Source organism: Anser brachyrhynchus (genome assembly GCF_964034855.1).
Source record: "Anser brachyrhynchus genome assembly, chromosome: 12".
Taxonomy (NCBI): Eukaryota; Metazoa; Chordata; class Aves; order Anseriformes; family Anatidae; genus Anser; species Anser brachyrhynchus.
Window position 1 is genome coordinate 2,046,601 of NC_137707.1, and position 22,175 is coordinate 2,068,775.

Genomic DNA, 22,175 nt, shown 5'->3' on the forward strand with positions numbered 1-22,175 from the left:
CTGCTGCTGTAATTACGCCACCAAACTTAGAAAGCAGCGGAAGAGCCGCGTGTAGTGCTGCAATTAGGAGGCTGCCTAATTGCGGTGCGCTTGTGTATTGTTTTCCTCTCCGTGGCTGCAGCTGCCAACAACCAGCCGAGCATCAGCACTGCAAACCCAGGCACCGGGGCTCCTCAGCTCACGTCCCTGAGCACTGGCACTGCGGTGCTGCACGGGGACAAGGGGGACAAGGGGCTTGGCACCCCAAATCTGACCCGTCGCACGTGTATGGCAGCAGCAGAGCTGGCCGGTGCATCCATCCGGGGAAGGAGCCTCCAAAATGCGTATCTGCTGATGGAAGGTTCTTTCTCGGAGCAGCAAACGTCGCTCTCTCTCCGGGACTCCCCTTCTCCTGCCCACGGCATGCTGCCTGTCCCCAGAAGCGGCGAGGAATGATTTCTCCCCATCAGCCTTGAGATTAAAATGGATATATGCGTGGGAACCGGCGGCGGCAACGGAGATGACACAGGAGAGCAGCTGATTTATATCGCGCTGCCCCTGCGCGCGCTGCGCATAAATCTGCCGCTTTTCGTGGAAAAGCGAGAGCCGGAGCAGCTCCTCGTGCCGCCGCTCGTCTCCTTGCCGGGAGACTCAGCCCCAAGCTGGGCTCCGTGCGAGGCGGCGGCGGCGAGCGCGGTGGGCAGCCCCGGGCTTGGCTGCGGGGGCTCAAAGAACCCGGCCAGAGCACTGTCACTTCCTTCTCCCACATTGTATCTGGGGAAAATAAGGGTATAAGGGACAAAAAAAAAATGTTTTTAGGCTTGGCTCCTTAAAGCGAGCGGTCACAGTGACTTAACTCTCGCATTTCATTATTTTCATCCCAGAAGCAGCTACGGCGATGTGAGTCTGAACGATGAGAAGCACCTGCGGATGCCTGCTGGCAGGGGGAAATCCCTTCTTTTTCTCCATCCTGCTCCCGACACCTTCCCCATGAACCACCTTCTCCCGTATGGGTCTTTTAGAGGGGTTTGTGCGCAATTGCAGGCCACAGCTCGATGCCCATTTAAACTTTATTCTCCGCTCTGCCAGAGAAACCCTGGAAGCTGCTGCTGGCACCGGGCGTGCCGGGCTGCACCGACCTATTCCAGCTTCAACGGGGCCGGGCGCCCTCCTGCTGCTCAGCCCCAGCTGCCCACGCAGGCACCGCTCGCCCTTCGCCGTCGCCTTGCTTTGCCTCCCCGTGGGCGCAGGGGCTTTGCCGGAGGAGCCGGCCGCATCTCCCTGCCCCGTGCTCCTGCTCCTCTTGTTTTCACAGCTGACGGCGGGGCTGGGAGGCTGCGCCTGGGGACGGCGAGAGGAAGCGCGCCCGAGGGGCGGGAGGCGGCTGCGGCCACCGCTTGCCTGCACCTGGGCTGCTCGGGGACCCGCCGCGATGGTGGCGCGTGGCCAACCCGGCTGGATGGGCAGCGCGGGGCGCTTCGAAGCCCAGCATCGGCAGGTGATGGGCGACCAAACCCATCTGGGTCTTGCGAAGCATCGAAGAAGCCGCTGCTGCTCGGCCCGAGGTGTCCCAGGGTGTCCCAACCACCCCGGGCACTTGGTGGGAGCAAGGACGCTGCTGGGGGAAAAGTCCTGGCTGAGCCACGCTGCGGGGAAAAGGCGAGAGAGCCCTTTCTTTAGTGTGCTGCCCACTTCTGGAAGGCAAAAGGGAGCATACATGTATGAGGAGACCTTCTGGGAGTTCCCTCGTTGCACCCTGCTGTCGGATGCTTCCCATCAGGCTGCGGAGAGCTCGGCTGCATCCAATGCGTCCAGAGCATCCAGCCAGCGTCACCGCGCAACGACTGCCACCAGTGTGTCCCCCTCTGCGAAAACAACAGGCGAAGAAAGAGCACTTTTGTTTCTTCCTCCTCTATTGACACAGCTGGGAGGGCTGGGGCCGGGACAGGGTTCCTCCTCCGCCAAAACGCTCGGCGCGTTGCCTTTGTGGCGCGGGGAGAGGCCGAGCTCCTTCCCCCGGCTCACTGCGGCTCGCGGGGCACAACCAGAGCATCCCTCGGCCGCCCTCATCCCGTGCTGGAGCCGGGGCCTTGCGGTGGAAGAAAAACGTCCAGCTGCTCCCCACGGGCACCCCCTGGGCTCTCAGCCCCAGGAAGGACTTGTCCTGGGAAGACGGCTGTGTGCAGAACACGAGCTGTGGATGTCGGTGCAAAAACCAACCCGGAGGAGTCGCTGAACCCACCCCGGGGCTTTGCACCTTGCCGTGCCGCGCTGGTGAGCCCGCAGCCAGCCGGCCCCTCGTGGCCCTGTGCCATGCTGCTTTTACCATTAAGGCACGGCCCCTCTGCCTTCGCTTTCTGCAGAAGAAGTCACAGCGCTGGCTTTCGCTGATGCCTAACCCAGCTATTTCAGCGTCATTTCTTCGAAGCACCCCGATCAGCGCTGTGACGGCACGTGGAGGATATTCACCAATAAACCACGGAGAGGAGCTGCATATCCCCCATGGGAAGAAGCCCCCGGCGCTGCTGTGCGGGCTGGAGGCAGCGCAGCTCCTGCACCCGCTCAGGGGAACGGAGCAGCCTCGAGCATCGCCCCCGAGCCGCGGTGATCGGGGATCCGGGCACTGGGACGGGGCCGGATCCGGCTGCCCAGCGGTTGCGTGATCGGTGGGTTTGCTCCTCTTCGCCTCCGGCCTCCGAGACGAGAGACAAATGCAAAGCATTCCTTTATCTCCCTGCCTCTCCGGAATGACAGGCAAAGCAATAAAATGCATTTTTTTTTTTTATAGAGCTGTAAATTTAATTTCCTTTTAAACCATTTGCTTCCACTTAGAACTCAATGGAAATCCTGCGCTGCTGGCAAAGCTGCAGCTTCCCTGTCCTGCGATCAACGTATGGAAGCAGAAGACTGCAGCTTTTGGATGAGCTTGAAGGTTTATGGAAGGGAAGATGGGGTGGGGGAAAGAGAAGAACATTCTTGGGGCATTGAGGGCCTAGTTTCCATCTTCCTCGTGAACCTTCCTCAAGGGAAGAGCTTGAACTGCTTTGTGGTGGCCTCAGCAGCACAACCAAAGCGTTTTCTGCCTGCAGCACACAAGTGCAGGGCACGGCTTGCAAGGGGGAGAAAAATCACCATTTTCTGCCCTAAAACACCCGTGGGTAGTAGGCTCGGTGCAAACCTAGGGGGAGCTCATCAGGTCAAGGCGTCCAGCTGCCAGAAGCAGCATGGGCTGACGCACGTGTCCAGCATCCTTATGCCGTCGGGAAACCAGAGTGGATTTTCCCTGCCTAAAACCAGCCGGCGAGGGAGGGAACGGCGCCGGGACAAGCACCCAGGGCACGGGGAGAGGAACATCTTGCTGCACGGAGCGGCGCTGTTGTCCCGCAGAGCAGAGCAGGACGTTGTCATGGGACAACCCACTGCTCCGGCCATCCCTCCCGGCACCTAGCGCATCCTGACGGGCGCTGCGACGGGGGCTGACAGCCCCCAACAAGAGCAGGCGTTGGGCAGACCGGACTGGATTTGGAGCGTTTGCACAGGAGTTTGCATCATGCACGCACAGCAGCTGCTGTCCCACGAGGAGCAGGACGGATGGACAGACAGACGGACGGTGCTCCGGCACCGTACGGGGGGCGCCCGACGCATTTGGAGCCCGCACCTCGCCCCCCAGGGCTGGGCACCTCGAGCCACGGGACGTATCCGGAGCACCCGCTCTGCCTCTCCTGCCCAAGGACGGCGGCCGTGTCCCCGCCACCTACCTGGCACCCCAGGACGGCTCTGTCCTACTTGGGTTCCCTGCGAGCCCCGGCTGCGCGGAGCTCTCCGTAGCAGCGGCTCCCGGAGGATGGAGAGGCCATTCCCCTCGGTCCCGGGGGAATCCTCCTCGGCTCGTGGTAGCGGTGCTTGCCCCGTGGTGCTGGGAGGGAGCGGTGCTCAGCGGGCGGCACAGGCACCGGGGCTGTGGGAGAAGGGAGCAGGCAGGGTCAGGGGGAAAGGTCTGCGTGGGGGGTGCTGGAGATGGGAGCCATCCCCGTCCACTCCGACCCTCCCCAGGTGTGCCGAGCCCCCAAAACGGGGCTGCCGGGACCGTTCCTATTCCCGGGGCACTTTCTGTGGAATTTGGGAAGCCTCGTGCTGTGCTCCCAGCTGGATCCGTGGCACCTATTCGGAGACAAGGTGTGAGGAGTAGGGGGCGTTTTTGGGGTGAAGTTTTGGACAGGGGCTGGCCACCCGGCCTGGAATCCAGGAAAATTGCAGGAGCCAAGCAGAAAGTTGGCTTCGGTTTTCCAACGACCCAGACAAGCGCAACCCTGCAAGCACCACGGCGCTGCGCAGCAGATCAGGACTCAGGACGTGACCCATTTCCACCGCCCCGGGTCCCAGCAGCACGGCCAGACGCTGAAAACCACAGCCACGACTGGCAGCCGAGTGCCCGAACCCCACGGGCTCCTTGAAGCAGCAAATCTCTCCTGGAGCAGCCTGCTGCTGTTAGGGAGCGGGGACGGGGCAGATTTGTGCCACGGGATGCAGCTTCTGCGAGCTCCTAACCCTGACGCTGAGCCGGCGCGCATCCTTCGCAGCCCCAGCCCTGGGATGCGCGGCCGGGGCGATCTGTACAAAAGATGTCCCTGGTGCTGGAGGCTTCAAAACCCCAGAAGTTTAAAGCGCAACATGAAGCCCACTTCAAAGGGCTGCAGCTTCCTACTTGATAACATCAGGAGTCTGGATCAAAGGCTGCGTCCTAGGAAATCCAGCACGGGAAGGGAAAATAAAATTGCTTCCTCCAGAGCATTCCTCGCTGCTGAAAATAAGCTGCTGGCTTAGGGAAGTTAGACCGTCACGTTAAAATTACAGATGATGTCAGAGCGTGCTTCTCTAAGGGCTTTATGGGGCACGGGGGTGGCTTGCCTGTGGCGTCAGGGGTCTCAGGACGCAGGTCCCAGCTCGGGAGCCCTGGGGAGGAGGAGGGGAGCATCTCGTGGGCTGCACGACGGAGAGGACGGTGGTGATGAACGCGGGGCAGTGGCTGAGACCCAAACCACCCACCGCACGTGGCGACCCCATCAGACATTGCACTGGGATTTGGGCAGCCTCATCACAGCCCACAGAAGCAGCTCTTCCCTGCTGCCTCAAAGCAAATCACACAAATCACTCTGCAGGCAGCGGACGGGCTCGTCCCTGAGAAGCCACCAGCAGGGCTGGTGTCCCGGCACTGGCTCCATCTCAGGTTTTCCTCCCGGCTTTGCAGATGCCAGCACCAAGGCACAGGGGAAAAGCAAAGCATCTGATCCACAAAGCTGACCCTGATCACACCGCGTTGAAACAATCCCGATTCATCCCCTGGAAAAATCACCAAGACCCTGCAAGAGCACGCAACCACCACGCTGGCACTGCCCGAGCCCCGTGGGAGCAGACCCCCTTGCACCGGCGACCGCGTGTGGCAGCATTCGGGATGCTCAGCTGCACCCCGTGCCCAACGATGCTGCCGAGAGCACGGGGAATCACTGCTGGGGACAAACCAGAGGGAGGCGTCCCGCATGCATGTGCCACCGGTCATTTGTGGAGCCCTCCTGCAAGCCTGTCCCCGTCTCCATCCCAACGCGCCGGGATGCGTTTGGGAGGTCCCCATCCTGCGGGTGGGTGACGGTTCCTCTCCTCCTCCTCCTCCTTCTCCTTCACCTCCTTCTCCTCCTGCCCCCGGCTCCGCATCCTGCCCTGCTCCAGCGCGGGGACAGCGGCCCCTTTCTCTGCCGGCCGCCTCCGCGATGATTAGTGCCTTTCAGGAGCGGGCTGGGTTTTTTTTATTTATTTTTTTTTTTCGCTAGCCGGCCCCAGATGAATAGCTCTGGGCAGAAGCGAGCAGACAGCATCCCCTGTATTCCACGCTTCATATGAAAACCAGATGCCACGAGTATGGTTACAAATCAAAGCTGACAGGGGGACGAGAGGTTTACTTAGGAATTGAGAGAGGGCACGAAACCTTGCAAACGGGGCTACCGTTTGCCCCCCCCCCACCCCCGGCACACAAACCCGTAACTGCACCGCCCCGCGCCGCGAGGGGCTCGGCACAGCCCGAAAAATGCCACCAAGCAGCCCCTCCGCCTTACCCTCGCTTTCCGCTGGACTTTATAAAAATGATAACCGGGATAAGAAGCCGTTACCTGGGGAGCCTTTTATTTTTGTTAGTTTTAACTTATCGCTGCCTGCATTTGGACAGCTGGTTCGGATTGCGCGAGGCGCGACCGAGCCGCGTGCGGGGCTGCTCCGGCAAAGCCGCGAGGAAAAGCCTCTCCCGGCCAAGGTGGTGGCAGGATCCCGACGGGCACAGCGCCCTAATGAACCGTCAGCTCGCAGGGGGAGCGCTGAGGAAACAGCCGGGCTAACGTTTAGTGACAGCCGCAATTTCCTAATCCGCCCGAGAAATAAACAGGAGCCGCGTGGAATAAAAGCGCGGAGTTCAAGCCCGGCCCTCGCCGGGGCACGAGCAAAGAAACGAAACGTCAGGGTTTACAAATGAGCCCTGGAGGTAAGTCCCCATCGGGGTGTGGGAAGACGCAGGGGGAGGCTGCCCGGGAAATGGTTTTGGAAGCTGCAGGGTCGGGGTGCTGGGGATGGCGCAGGGGTGCTCTGCAGCCTGCCCGGCACGGCACGCACCGGGCCGCACGGCCCGCTTAGCCAAGGAAAGCTGCAGACCTTGATTTCTGACACCAAGCAATGCTGAAACAAGTTGCTGCTGGCCTGCAGGATTGATCCAGTGAAGGTCTCCGGGCCTGGACACACGGCTGAGTGGAAATCTCTGCGCGCTGAAGCCTTCGTGGTGCTGGTGCCGCCGTCCCAGGACGCTCGTGCAGTCGGTGCCGCGAGATTTCCCGGCCGCAGGCGAGGACGCCCAGCAGACACGGGCGGCACGTCGGATTGCAAAACCCACCAGGACGCAGACCAGATCCGCACCGTGCGAGCCCCGCATCCATCCCCGGGACCTTGCTGTGAACCCAGGGTTGTGAAACCCTCCCTAGCCAACGTTCCCGTCGGGGAGCTCCGTTTGGAGGAAGGATTCCTCTCTCCTGGGAGCAGAGGCTCTGCAGAGCAACCTGGCCCTGCCTCCCGGCAGCCCCCGCTGCCGTCCCAGCCCAGGAAACGTTTCAGCCCGGGTGGTTGAAGCGAGCGCTGCGAGCAGTTGGCAGCGGAGATGGCTCGGCCTGGGGAAGTGCTCTGGGATGAGAAGTGTGTGATAAATTAAGATTACTACTATTCCCCGCGATCAGCCAGTCGCTGGCTTCCAGCGCGCCGCTGGCCAGAAACGTCTCACCGAGGGATTCTGGCCTCGCCCCGAGAGCCTGCGGTTGAATGAAAGCAGATATTTTGCACCAGCGTCCAGAGGCTGATGCAGGCTCTCTCAGTGACAGAGAATTCACCACGGCTTTCGTAATCTCTTCCAAAGTTAATTATCCCCACTTCTAAAAGCTTTCCCGTTTGAATTGCCCAGCCTGCAGCCTCGGCAGCACAGACAGCTCAACCGGGAGCCGCTGCCACCAGGTGCCTTCCATCCCTGCTGCTCTTTCCAGCCTGAAATCAAACCTCCCTGCTCTTCAACAGGCTTAGGAGATTCAATTCCTGGATTCTCCCATATTTTTTTTATGCACTGAAGCTGTATTAAAGCTCGTCCCTAGGCCCTCTGCAGCATCACACACTGCTCACACCTGGGATCACAGCCCCGACCCGGGCACTCTGCAGTTGGAGATTTGCTTCTCCAGCCTCCGCAGCACCTACAGGCTCCTGCAATATCCCCTTGTGCTCCCTCCAAATTAACAAACAAACACAAAAACATCTAAAGAGCGCTCGCAGCCCACCCACCAGCACACCCTGCGCGCACGCGGTGCTCGGCTGTGCACACCCACAGCTCGCCCAGCCTGCAGCTCCGCAGCCAGATTACAAACGCCTCAGAAATGATATCACAGTCAACTTGGCACGAAAACCTGCTGATTTCGTGCAAAACGCGGAGCAGCTGATAGTCGCAGGCGGTGGGGCTGGCAGGAAGCGGGGTGCAGACGGAATTAAACTGGGGAGCAGAGGCAGGGGGCACCCATCCTGGCACACAGCTCAGCCACGCTCCGGAGCACGGCTTCACCTGCTCCCACCTGCAGCTGGCTTCAAGGGAACAAGCCCACGTTTAACCCGGCCGCTCAGGGTGATAGCCAGGGTGGGTTTTCATTAAAATCATCGCCAGTCATCTGCACCAGCCATCTGCACAATCATTACCACCGCTGCACCATCACCACGCTGCAATGTCACCGCGCTGCGATGTCACCAGCCAGGAGGAGCCGGTCCCCTCTGCTGGGGTCGGATAAATGGCAGGGAAAGGCTTCTCGCCCTGGAGAGAGAAGAGGCCACCAAAACACACGCGGAAGGACTTTGCATGAAATAAACCCCCAGCCTGGGTGGAAATGCTACCGGGAAGCACGGCACTTGCAGCGCTGCTGGAGCTGGGTGAAGCATTGTGGAGGAAAAATTACCTCAAAACACAGGTTGGAGCTACCGGAGATTAAAGTCCAATGAAAAAAAAAAAAAAAAGAGATGCACAAAAAAAGCCCAAACTTCCCATTTCAGGAACAATACTGGACCAGTAAATACCTTTTTTTTTTTTTTAAATTTCTAAGTGGCCGCCGATCACCGCGATGCCGCAGCAGGTCCTGCGCACGCGGCCGCCCCCTGCACAGCCGTGCAGCACCGCGGTGCTGGGCAGCTTCTCCGGCAGCACGGGGGAACCCTGCTGGCCGCGACACCCCGCCACCAGCTCCCTCGCGTGCCTCTGCACGCCGGCCAAGGCAAACACCATTGTGTCAGGAGCAGACAAGGGGCCGGTGCCAGCGAGGGCCGAACAGGCGGCTCTTTGTGCGCCCCGGCTGCCGGTTTAGCTCGGGGTTAGGGCAGCCGAAGCGTGCAGCTTTTCGCTCCGAGCCCTCGTTAATGGGTAGAGGAAATGAGCAGCGTTAGGCGGCAGGGCTGGGTTGCACGGGGAGGGAACGGGGAGGAAAGCGACCCTGCGACACGGGGATCCGGCAGCGGCTTGGCGGGTCCTTGCACCCAGCCAGCACATCCCCTGCGTCCCGTCCCCTGCGTCCCGTCCCCGGACACCCAGGGATACGGGGACCGTGATGGGTAAGGACAGGGACGGTTTCCGATGGGCCCCCCAGGCCGCACAAGGTGCACGAGTCCTCCTGGGCTCGTTTCACGAACGGACTGAAATGATTTCAAGTTCAGCTCAGCCGCTGAAACCTCCTCCAGCAGCTCCTTAAGCTCTCCAAGCCCAGGCTGCCTCCTGGGTATTTCCTGCCCATTTTAAAAGGGCTTTTGGAGAGAGAAGAGCGAGATGCGTCCTTGGCATCCTCACGCCTCTCTGCTTTCAGGTTAGACACAGGGATTTTAGTGAAACCCTTGGCCCGGGGTGCCATCTCTTCCTGCCTGCGCTCGTGGAGCTGTGGGGACTCTCCGGTGGCTGCCGCGAGGTGCCCGAGTCCCCAGCCCGGCCACACACCCCATGCCCAGCACCCCATATCTGGGCACAGGGAATCCGGCGGTTTCACAGGCACATGAAGCATCCCGCGTGCCACTGCCACGCTGCGGATAACAGCCATCGCTCCCCGTGGCCCAGGAGCTTCACGGGCTCTTGTTTTGTTTTCAGCAGAGATAAAACGTCAACATTTTTAGGCACAGAGGGACGGCCGGAGAGCCTGACCTGTCAACATCTACAATGGAAAACACGCTCGTCAAGTGCTTGGGATGAGGTTCTAATTACTCCCCACATACCAGCCTGCATAAATACAGCAGAGCAGTCCAAGAAAAGCACGCTTCAAGTACGAAGAGCTTTTCCCGGAGTTAAATGCGGTCTCCTTTTCCTTGGGAACCAGGTTTCCTCTCCTGCAGATAACAATCTGCTTCTGCTGGGGCTGCGGTGCTTTATCCTGGCCCTACAGGGCGCTGGCTCCCTGGACGTTTCTCCCTGGAGGAAAAGAGCAGCACCCTTGGAGGCGATGGGAGTGGCGATGCTGCAGGACACAAGCTGGGCAGGCGCGACTGAATGGTGCTGGGGTGGCCCCATGGGTTTTGGGGACAACGGCTGCACCGACCCCAAAGGATGCTGCAGGCGAAGCGGGATGCTGCTGGCATCTCGGCCGGCTCTTGTCGTGCCCTGGCCCTTTACAGTGCGGGGTTCTGCACTGTTGGCGCAATCCTGGAAAGGGGGACGTCTTTTTAAGGTGCTTGAAGAGGATGAGGAGGTTTTCATAAAGTAATCCTCTGCCCCCAAAGCTCGCGTTGCTCCTCGTCCGAAGCGCCGGATTTCCTCCTCCACGACTTCACCTCCTGGGAGGCCTCGGAAAGAGGGAAGGGGAAGAGACCCGAGCCTTGTTTCGTGGCACAGGTCAAAGCTCTTCATCTTCATCAGCAGCTTCCCGGCTCCCAGGTGCCCGCCAGGCATCGCACACAAACGGATACATCCCCTGAGAAATGCAAAGCCGGCCACCAGCCCTGGGGTGGTGACCACAAGCGGCAGCAAGGCCGGGCTGTAGGGATGGGAGAGCCCTCAGAAGCTGGGGAGAACACCGGCTCTGGGCCAGCGCTGCCTCAGTTTCCCCTCCAGCCTTTTCCCTGCCATGGGCATTTCGGTTTTGACTTGCCAGGCGACCGGTTGCTGCCTCCAAGCAACGGGGTCCGAGCCGGGGTGGGTGCTGCTCCCTAACGCTCTCCAAGCACCACCCTGCCATCTCCCCAGCGCTTTGCAAGGAAGTTTCTCAAAAGTCCCCAGGGAAGGAGAGCAGAGGTGCGGCTCCGTGCATCCCTCGAGGCCGCCCCGTGGCGCTCGCCGGGCTCTCTGCAGCCCCGCGTGGGGGCCCTGCCCTCTGCAATCCATTTGCCGCTTGGCACTGCGCGCCGAGGGCTATTTTTAAAAGGTATGCGACTGTCCCAGAAACCCCACTTTGAAGTGTGCTTCAAGGCTTTGTTGTCATGAAAAGAAAGGGCTTTTTTACGTTTGTAATTAAATGCAAACACGAGCGAGTTACTGGACCGGGGCCGGCCAAGCAGGTCAGCTCTGCTCCAGCAGCTGGCTCTGGAAGCCGTCCACAGCTCCACGGACCTTCTCTCGGCACTGCAAAATGCTGCGTTTGGCTGTCAGCTGCAAAAATTTGCTTCCTGGACACTGATAAGTACCAGGAGAGCACGGGGGGTTCATTCTCATTCTCTGCAGCCCGGCGCTGGTGTACGAAAACCGTTCCCGAAGCTGCCCGGGGTCTAGGCAGCCTTCGCCACCGTGCCCCCCCTTGCTCCCAGCCTGCCTCCCCCTCCTCTTCCTCCACGAACCCCGACTTTGCAGCATCCCCACGCTGGGCTGATGGGGGCTGCGAAGGCAGGGTCAGGCTACGAGGAAAAATGAATGAATTCGGCAGTGCTGGGAGAAGCAGGGGTCCCTCCGTGCTGCCTTCGCCGGGCGGTGATCCCAAGGTGTTGCTGTGCCCCGGGCTCGCTGTTATTGCAGCCTGGGTTTAACCCGGGCTGGGGCAGGAGGGTGCTAATTAAACACGACAGCTTGACAGGAAGGGGCGTTCGATAATTCCTGAGGTCTGGGCAGCGCTGCCCAGCGCTGGGGAGGGGGCCGGCGCTTACCCGTAATTAAAAAGCAGCAGATCCCAAACGAAAACGGATGAGGCTCTTCTTTTAAAGGGACACCGATGCCTGCCTGCGGCTGCATTTTTCACATGCCTTCCCAAGGAGATCTCTATCGAGGCAGGGTGAGGACGGGAGGTTTGAGGCCTGTGGTTTGCAAGCTGCTGTGCACCGCCCTGGGTGCCAGGAGCTGTCCCCGTGCGAGGGACACGGGGCAACCCGCAGGCAAAGCCACGGGCTGGGGAGAAACGCGGTGCCCGGCAGGTTTCAGAGCGCTGCCTGGAAAGCAGGTGGGCAGGCAGCAAGGGCTGCTGGCACGGGGGAGGACGGCCTTGCAAGGAGGCCAAAACGCAGAGCAAATACCTGCTGGCCTCCCTGCCAGAGCCCGGCACATGTGCGCTGCGCTCCCGGCCCCGCTCTGCGCCTGCCAGCCCAGCAACGTCGGCAGCAGGTGCCCATTAAACGTGTCCGTAAATCAGATGGTGGGAATGCAAACCAAAAAAACCAACAAAACACAAAACCACAGGCACAGCATGAGCACTGGTCCATCTTCCCTGCTGCATTTCGTTCCTGCACTTGCAGGATGCCGGGGGAAGGAAGGGGCGAGCAGCCTCGCGGAGCACAGCGTCCCGCCACGTGCAGTGGAGGGGACGGATGTCAAGAGACCCCACGAGCACAGGAATGGGGAGGAAGCATCAGACCTCAGCCCATTTTGTCTGTCACCGCCTCTGAGAGCCTCATCCGCAGGCTCTTCGTGGGGCAGCCCCCGGGGGGGAAGCGCAGGGTGGCGGGGGGGAGGCAGCTCAGGACCCTTTCGGTTGTCAGAGCTGTCAGCACTGCCCACGAGTGACGCTGAGGAGCATCACGCTCTCACTGCTAGCACATCTTGCTGGTGTGGAGCCTGGGGAAGCTCGGAGGACCGTGAAGGCCAAGAGATGCTGCACCGCAGCACCCCATTGGGACGTCCCAGCTCTCGCACGCCTGCTGGGTTTTACCCCAGGAAACCCACGCTGTGCGGGCAGAGAGCTCCAGTTCACCAAACCTGGGGTTGGAAATTACTTTTTCCAGCCCCTCCGGGATGCGGAGAGCCCAGGACAGCAGTGGCTTTGGGATTCCTGGCGTCGGGACGCTGCTAAGCGGCTTTTGGACCTGGTGTCACACATCACCTGGCTGGGCCACGACGTGGTGCTGAGGCCTTAAAGGAAGCAGCTCCCCAGCCAGCGAGCAGCAGGGATCTGGAGGGACGCAGACAAACCCCAAACAGCCTCCCGGAGCCTCCCGGGGTGCACAGCCGCCATCCGACGTCCTCGCCTGGCTGGAAGCTGCAGGAGCAGGCTTTGCTTGTGATAACAACAAGGCAAGAGCGGGGTGAGACTCCCCGCGAAGCTGTATCCGCGTTCGGCCACCAGGAGCACGGCCAGCCGTCCCCTCCAGGAGTCCTCTGCCCCGCTCCCTCCCGTTTTACAGAAGAGGCACGAGAGCGTTGAGGTGCTGGTCCAGCAGCCAGCAGCAACAGGGACGTGCTCGCGGGGGGAGGATTCATTAATCACGAGTCCCTGGACGAACAGCCACGGTGACAAACGAGCTGGCGGAGCGCGGCGCACAGAAGAAACCCAACCGTGGCAAACCCGCAGGGCTCCCTGCCCAAAATGTGCAGGAGAGGCTGATAACGAGGAGAAGTCCAGCTTCCAAGTCCGAGCAGACAGCAGTGCTGAAGGAGATAATGGTTTTTGACTCTGCAGGCAGGCAGGCAGACAGTCGATCCTTTTTAATAAAACTTTTACGGTGAGGTATCGCATATTTCTTGGCAAGCCACGACCGCGCTCCCTGCAAGCCATTCCTTGGAAGCCCAGCCCTGATTTCACTTTCCCCACGTGTAAACAAGGCCTAACCCCACTCGGTCCGCTGCTGTTCCTCCTCGGACGTCGTTATACCTGGGTTCAGGGATTAAAAGCTGGCCTGCAGCCGGAGGTGAGCCCGTGCAACGTGAATGCCCAGCAGTCAGCCGGCAGATACGCGCAGGGGCCGATTCCCAGCTGCATTAAGGCCCCTTTATGCTCCTCGAGCCACGTAAAGAGGCCTCTAAGTGAGTGTAAATTAAATTTAAGTTACTTTTGCTTCCTTTTTAAGGCCCCTTTACAGTTCCAGCGCAGGGGAAAGGAGCCGTGGCGTGCTGGTGGAGGCGGGCGGGCTGCCCTCCAGGCGCAGCGCGGGGCACGATGGGGACCACGGGGCAAAGGCACGGCGGGGCTGCAGGAACCGCGTCACGACATCCCACGTCCACGCACGGCCAAAGCCTCCTTTGCACGGGTTCTGCATGTCCAGGAGGATTTTTTTCCCCGACAGGTGAAGGCGCTCCCCCCGTGCCCTCGCCGACCTGTGCACAGGTGGCTGCGCCCTGCCGGGGAGCACCTCCCTGCAGCGGCCCCGCTGGGGGGTCCTACAGAGCTCCCCATCCGAAGGTGTTTGCTGGCGGTGCTGTGCAGCCAATTCTCGCTTTTTTTTTTTTCCAAAACCGTGACCATGTTTTCGCGGCGCCCAAAGCAGTTCCTGCCGTTGCTGTTTGCATGGCTGCTGGCTGCGGGAGCGGTGCCGTAGGGCCCCGAGTGGCACAGCGCAGGTGTGCTGCGATGCCGGTGCCTCACCGCGGCAAAACGCACCCTCAGCCTCTCCTCCGGGGCACGAGGACCCCGCTCCGACCCATCACCACCACCCACACAGCTGCACCAGGGGCTCTTTGCCTTCCCCAGAGCCCCGCGAGCCGCTCGCTGAGGATGAGGACGAGCATCCCGGCTCCGCCACAGGGTGTCTCGGCACTCTCGGGGTGCCGGCATCTCTCCTCCAGCGCACCTCGCAGGGGGTCCCGACGGGCAGCCCCCTCCTCAAAGCTCCCGGGTGCCCAACGCTTCCTCCTCGGCTGCCGGCGTTTCGGGCACGCGCCTCCGACGGCGCTCAGCCCCGAAGGAGTTAACGGAGCAGAGCGCGCCTCGGATTCCTCCAGCGAACCCTCCCAAGTCCCCGTATAACCAGACTTGGCACTTGGAGAAAGCTCCACAAATCCAGAGGCTAAAACGCGCTGCCTTCCGTTCGTCAAGAGAAGGCAAGTCCCAGCTAATTGAGGAAACAGAGCCTCCCCCCAGCCCCCTTCCAGCCTGCTTATTTATTTAGGGTCTTTTCTCTCTCTCTCTCTCTCCCTTTTTTTTTTTTTTCTTCGTTCGTTCTTCTTCGGCGCAAACATTAGGAAAAGAAAAGTGCGAATTAATTTGGTGGGGCACGGCCGCAAATTTATGATGCTCCCCAGCTGGCGAGCGCCGTTAACCCCATCGGTGCCCGGTGCAGCCTGTGATGGGTGGGGGGCGACTTGGGGCCGGGGGGGTCAGGGGGTTCCCTCCCTGCCACTGCCCAATTCCACCGCTCCCCACGCAGGGAAGAGGCAACGGGACTGGAAAAGCAAAGGAAAATTGTAGCAGGCGACTTTTTTTTTAAAAAAAAACACTAATTTTTTCCCTTTCTCCCCGCATCTTGCTGCTGCTGCAGAAGGTTTCCTGAGCGTACAGTAGTTGTGTTTTTTTTTTTCCCTTTTTTTTTTTTTTTTTTTAAACTCCCTCTAACTACTGCACACAATTCAAAGGAAATCTGGGAAACCAAATTCTCAGCTCTCCAAAGCAGCAAATGGAAAGTCGCTTAAAGGGACTGCTGCCTTAAAGCGGCCGCGGCGATTTTCCCTCGGCCTCGAAGAAAAGGGGTTAACCCCCCCCCAGCACCCCCCCAAAAAAAAAAGAAAGAAAGAAAAAGGCACCGGGAACTGGCTCGGGGCCAGCCCTGGGGACAGGCGAGGTGGGGGGGATTTGGGATTTTTGGGTGGGGGGCAGTTTGCCCGGGGGGGGACACCTGGGGGGGGCCACTGCTCCTGGGGGGACCCTCCCCCAAGCCCAAGAGCGTGGCTCTGCAGGGAGAGGTTTTGGCCCTCCGAGCCCCCCCGGGGAGGTGGCCGGCACAGGGAGAAGGGTTAAAAAGGGGGAAAAAATGGGGAAAAAAAAAAAAAGGAGAAAAAAATAGAAAAAGGGAGAAAAAAAAAAAAGGGAGAAAAAAAAGGAGGAAAGGAAGGGCTGACATCAAAGGCAACTTCTCTGCTCAGCAGATGAGCAGATCCATCCTCACTTCATATTTTTTGCAGATGAACTCGGGGCGGGGGGAGCGGGATTAACCCTTCGCCTGCCGGGCAGCCGCGGTGCCCCCGCCGGTGACGGGGACGGGCTGAGGCCGGCGGCAGAGCGGGGCGGTTTGCGGCCGGGGGGGGGGTGGCAAAGGGAACGGCCAGGCTTTTTTTTTCCCTTTTTAAAGGTCCGGGATGACACGAATAGCCCGAATGCTTTGCAGCGGAGCGGCATCATTTTTTAGCGCTGACAAGCCTCGTTGAGTCATTGAATGAGCGAGAAACGGGGGAGAAAAGTTGCAGAAAGGGGACTCCGCAGGGCGAAACGCGGGACCCCGTCGGCGAGGCGGACCACGCAGGAGGGCAAACCCTAGGAAATCGCCGGGGCTGAGGTACTAAAACCCGAACGCTGACATGTGGCGAGCAGCACATTCGCCTTTCCTCCCCGTCCTTCGCCCCGAACGAAAAATAATATTTACGTTCCGTCAGGGAGCGAGCCCCCAAATGACAAAAGGGTGCTTACTCACCTCATTATAAGCCGGCCGGAGGGGAGGGCTGCATTCTCCTCGGCGACGGCTGGCGATCCAAAAAGTCGGGGAATTAAGAGCTGCCGTCTCAGCCCGTGCAGTTCCTCCGTAATCTGTGTATAAAAAGAGAAGTCTTCATTACTGACCACAGGCACGGAGCCGCGCTGCTCACGCCCCCTCCGAGCCGCACCAGCCAGTAGCGCACAGAAGTTGGGCTACGGGAGAAGGAGACGAGCCGAGCGGAGGCTCTAATGATTTATCTGCACCTCTGGTAGGGGGGGAAAAAAAAAAAAATTAGAAAAAAAAAAAAAGGAAAAAAAAAATAATAAAAAGGCTTTGCTCCGAATATGACACGGGAGGAAAAGTGACTCCGTAGTTTCGGGAGGGTGACAGACGCGAGGATGTGCCAAGTCCCTAAGGACAAGAAAAACACACCTCTCGAATCAGCCCTTTAGCCAGAGCCTTAATTAAAAAAGCTGCTCCAAAATATCAGATAATGGATTGCATTTTCAGGCCCCTCTGGAAAACCAGCTCATATGGCAATGTTTCTAAACTCCTGCCAGAGCAGGGAAAGCTGCCAGTTTTAGGTTACAATATCAAAGGCACACATCCTCCGCACCGGCAGCCTGCTCCCAGTTACACCGGAGTAAATCCAGAGCCACCCCGCTGCCCTCCCGGCAGCTGGGGCCGATTTGCGGCCGCCCCGGGGCGAGCAGGATCAGGCCCTGCCCGCCTGCGGCACCGCGAGCGCCAGGGGGATTTTGGCCCCCGCAATCGGGGCCGCTCGTGTGAGAAGTAACAATCAAAAAGCGCTCTGCCAATTTGTAAGGGTAAGAGGCCGAGGGGGTTGTCGGCCTCGCTTCCCTCCGACAGGAGCGGGTGTAAAGCCTGAAAGCCGGGCTGAGGTCGGCACAACTCTCCGCGGGCCGGTCGGCGCGTCCACGTTGCGACGGTTGTTTCCGCAGCGCCGCGAAGCGCAGAGAATCCCTTGTCATCTTCACCTCGGCCATCAAGCGGAGTTTCAGCACAAAGCCTCGCCTGGCCGGTGTCCAGGCAGCCCCCGGACAAGCCTGAGCTTATTTACAGCAACCTCCGCGAGCGGCCTTTGAAAAGTCGGGCCGGCTCCTGCGGACGGGAGTAGCGGGGCTCCAGCAACTGTTGGACATCGTCGGCGATAAAGCGCGCACGCTTTTCAATTACTCGTATTTAACAGCTTTCTCTCACTCTATTTTTCCTCTTCCCCAGAAGCAAACAGGCATTTTTCATCGCTGTAGTGAAATCTCGGCCGTGCCCTCGGACATCTTCCCGTCCACGCTGCCCGCACGAGGCTTTCGCTCCCGTTACGCCCCACGTCCTAGGGAAACCTGCTCTAGGATAACGCGCACCAGTCTGGATCAAAAGCTCTCCAAAGGCCTGCGCAATTTCAGCAAAGGCCTGTTTTGATGAAAACCAGAAGGAAAGGGCTGAAAAAGGCTGCCTTCGCCCGGCTCGCCTCCAGCCCGTCGGCAGCTCCGAATATGATGGGGGCGATGGGGACGGGCTCGTGCCGCCACCGTGCCACCATCCCGGCTCCCCCGGCACCCCCCAGGCTTCGGCACCACCTTGGCTATTGCCTTCTGAAGGTAAGCCTGTGCACGGCTTTTTGCAGGTTTGACTGACGTAGTGCACCACTTTTTGGGGAAAACCCCTAAAACAGCCCTTCTGTAGCCTCCACGCATCCATAGGATGCCATGTTCCAGGAAGAAGAATAGCACGACACCAGCCCTTAACATCTATTTGGTGAGTGTCACCATGACACACTGCACGGATGCGGTCCCCAGCACACCACCCCATCCAGCAGGAGGGATGAAGGCAGAAAAAAAGCTCGTTTTAGCACATGAGGTAAGTCCCGAGGAACTTCCCCAAAGCCAGCGGAGCTACTTGGGGCTGAAACCAGTCTAGCAGCGAGCTGGCTCCGGATCCATGGCGGGGACTTTTTTAGGAGACTCATTCAGAGGCAAAACAATGAATTTGAAAATACATGCTGTATTCATAGATTTGTTTTGAATCCGCTAACATGAAACCACTTATATAATTGTCACAGAGCAAACGTCTCATTATGCACCATAAAAGAAAAAGTTCGTGTCCCCCTCCTCTCTAAGCTCTGTGCTTTTTGCTTCGGCCAAGACGTTTCTCGTGTAACATAAATCAAAGCCAGGTGCATCTTTCTACACGAAATAAATCACTAATAAACGTTGCTTAAAATACATATCTGTATCAAAATAAAACCCTCATTTGCAGGACCTGGGCTTCACTTCTTACCCAGGAGCTGTGATTTCCCCCCAGGTGGTGACGATGACCCCAACTTATCTTATACAAAAGAAAATGACGTTTGCACAAATGATGGGATGAAAAAAGGCTTTGGTCTGACCATAGCATGTACCGTGGGTGCCTGATGCAGGTCTGAATCCACAGCCCACGCCCGCACAGCATCGGAGAGCACGGGCTGGCCGAGCAGTCCTGAGATGGCCCCGGGGCAGGTGCTGGGGACCGAAGCTCAGAGCGGAGCCAGAGGCTGATTCATGGCTGGGAACTGCGCAGGCAGCACCACTCATCTTTGCCATTTGCTTGTTCTTTATTTCAGGCTTCTCAAAACCACAAGCCGAGCGACTACGGGCTCGGAGTCAGAGAGCAGGGTAAGGCAGATTGTGCCTGCGCCAAGGACATGGGGAGTGGCACCCCAGGTCCTGCTGCGAGGATTTGGGGGACGTTTCTGGACGATGGCTCCAGACCAGGAGATGCAGCCAGGTAGCAGCGAAGCGTGCGGGCAGTCTGATCGGTGGGACGAGCAGGTTTAATAGCCAACAACTCTATTTATTTCAAGCCCAACAGTGTCTGCAAGGGAGGTTTTGAAGCCTTGGCACGCAGCAGTTACCGCCCTTGTCAAAAGCTTGTGGGGACACATCCCTGGGGGACAGAAGGAGCCCACGCCGTTCCCACCACAGCGGAGGCTGCAGGAGCCCAGCCAAGCCGCGGGGAGCACCCGCGGGGTCCTGGCACCGGGCGTCACCGCTGCTGAGGAAGGGACGGGACCTTCCCAAAGCCCCTTTCCCACCTGGGTGCTCATCGCCGGGGGTCCCCACCACCGCCCACCCACGCCTCGTTTTTGCACCCTTCCATGGAGAGAGGACAACCGCCTCCGTCAGACGAAGGGACAGAGCAATGGGAAAGCAGCAGCCCCACAAAGCTGGCTGCTGAGCAGGAGAGCAGGGCCAGGAAGGCTGCTTTTCATCTGCGGGGGTGGGCAGAGGGGGGCGGCAAAAGCTGCGGCTCCTCTGCATGGCACCGCTCGGCGCTGATCACCGCCCTTCGCGACCCGCCGTGCCCGCGCACGGATCCCTCAGAAACTCATTTCCTTGCTCTCATCTCATCTTGCTCCGGTAAAGGCTTTGCTCACTAGCTTGCGACATAACCCAAACCGCGGGCTGCCGGGGCATGGCCATGCCCCGATCCCACTCCTGCAGGGGGCTTCTTCCAGCCACCCTACAAGGGATTTGGGGTGGCACCAGGCTGTGGGCCAGCATCCGCTGCTCGTCCCACATCTGCACACGCACACGGGGCAAAGGCTAGTGCAAAAACCGTCCCAGCACATCTGGGTTATCGGTGATGCTCCTGGCGGCGCTCGTGTCCCACGCCAAGGGCCCCAAAACCGTCGGTGCCGTGGGTGAAAGCAGGGGGGTGTGGGGACCGGGCACCCGCAGGCTGCGCATGGGGAAACTGAGGCACGGAGCAGCGCTGTGAGCCGCTTTTTTAGCTACATTTTTGAGGAAAAAAAAAAAAAGAAAGAAAAAAAAAAAAGCCCATGGCTACAGCGAGCATTTTTGACGGCAAACGGCAGGAGCGCGGGGCAGCTCTGCGCAGAGCCCCGATGCCAAGCCGGTCGCAGCATCCCTCCCCAGCCCTTCGCAGACATTCAAGCTGGGAATCCTGCTAATGAAAGGAAAACAGAGAGACGCTGCGGAGCGGAGGCCCAGGGTGTGGTAACTCTAGAAGGCAGCGAGGAGGCATGAATGAACCCTTTCACTGGGGTCCAGGGAAGCCGGTGGCACACGGGCCGGAGGAATGCGAGCGCCCGGCGCACGGAGGCGCGCGCCGCGGGCCGGGGAGAGGCGGCCGTCGTTAATCAGCGGGATTAATTCGGGGCCGGGGCCGCGGCGAGGAGCGGGACGCTGCGGATCAGCAGCTCGGGGAGGGGAGCGGGAGGCCTGCTTCCCAAAGGCTGACAAGCTGTCCTTATTTTTTCCTGTAATTATGTCTCTGAGGGATCCCTAACATTTACATTTTTGTGCGAGCTGTATAGTTTATTCACGGGCCCGCTTCGCGAAGGGCTCCGCTAATAAATGGGCGTATTGAGGCTTGCGCTTCTATACATTACGCTCCGTCCCCGCTCAGACAACCAGCCCATTTTACCCAGCCTATATCGTGAACAAATGATCCTCCTCCCGGCCCGAGCGTGCCCGCCGTGAATGGCCGCAGTGTGCGGGGGCCGCTGCCTCCTGCCTCGCCCAGCTCTTGCAGGGGGAAAAAATCCCCCCCGAAAGCAAAGGCAAGAGGGTGTGAGGATCCCTCCATGCTCTGCCCTGGATTATTTCACCCCCCTCCAGCCCCTCTTCCCACTTCAAAAATAAATACGTCTGCAGAAAGTGGAGGAAATTATTCCTTAATGCTCCTGCCCAGAAAGCCTCCAGCCTCGCTCCCCTCCGGCCTCCCCCTGCGGCCAGAACAAACCCTTTTCTCCTGCCTCTCGCTGGGGGATGTTACTACAGGGAAATGTTTACCCTCCCACACGCTCAGCTGGCTCGAGATTCTTTATCTGGAACCTCTCGGGAAGCCTCTTCCCAGCCTGAGCAGGGGGAAAGCCCGAGCGAGCTTGGGAATGGCCGTAAATTGCCCTTACAGGATCCACGGCACACAGGAGAGGAGTTTGAGTCTCCGCGCTCTCTGCTGTGCCATGCACCCATCTCCAAAAAACACCTCGTGCACAGGGGGTTTCGGGGAGCAGGGCTCATCCCTGCGATGTGCCATGCGCTGGCTCTGAATACAGGAGCATCCTCCATCTGCTCGTCCACTTTTTTTGCTTTTTCTTAGGGCCAAGATCTTCTCCCGAACTCCTTTTCCTCCTTGCCTCGCGCATCCCCGCCCCGGGCACGGGGACGCACCCAGCACGAGCAGCACCCGGTGCAAAGCCCCAGACCAGAGCCAAGAGCTGCCCATGCCCCTCATCCCTCAGGGGGATAAACCCTCGGGGGGGATGAAAGCATTTCTTGCAGACAGGAGCATCCCGGCAGCGCTGCTCACAGCGCAGCCCCGCGCTCCGACCACAAATAGTACCCCTCTGTGCCTCCGGCTCGCCGCGCCACGGACACATAGATGGCATTATATTTAGCTGGCCCCAGATCTCGGGCATAATATTTTTTTTAGCAGCGGACTAAATATTTTTAACATATGCAAACACGCATGGCTGAGGCAGCTACAGAGGCGGGACGCTGAGGGCAGAACAATGTCACCTTTCTACTGCCCGTCCCCGAGCTGACGGCTGGGCAGCCTAAAGGATGGGGGGCAAAGAAAAACGTGGGAGCGTTTGGGGGTGAATTTTGCAATGGCACTGCAGCAGAAGGGGCCGAATTCCTCCGAGGTGGAGGAGCGGGGATGCACAGAGCAGCAGTCTGTCTCTCGGGCACGGGCGCCCGTGCAAACATACCTGCGTGCGCACCAGGCTTGGCCGAGAGGAAACGTTCCCGGCTCTAAGCAAACAGAAAGGTGCCGGGTCAAACAAGTGGAGCAGAAAGTTCTGCTGTAGGTAAATAGGTCAC

At 59.5% G+C, this 22,175-nt stretch overlaps 1 protein-coding gene across 9 annotated transcripts in view; it reads right to left on the reverse strand.

Moving 5' to 3' along the window:
* Positions 1-22,175, reverse strand: part of ZNF469 (zinc finger protein 469) — a 201,070-nt gene that overhangs the window by 28,210 nt on the left and 150,685 nt on the right. For all 9 annotated transcript variants that reach the window (XM_080552048.1, XM_080552051.1, XM_080552053.1 and 6 more), the window contains one exon: positions 16,324-16,436. The gene's annotated coding sequence lies outside the window, so the exon portion shown is untranslated. The remainder of the gene's footprint in view (positions 1-16,323; positions 16,437-22,175) is intronic.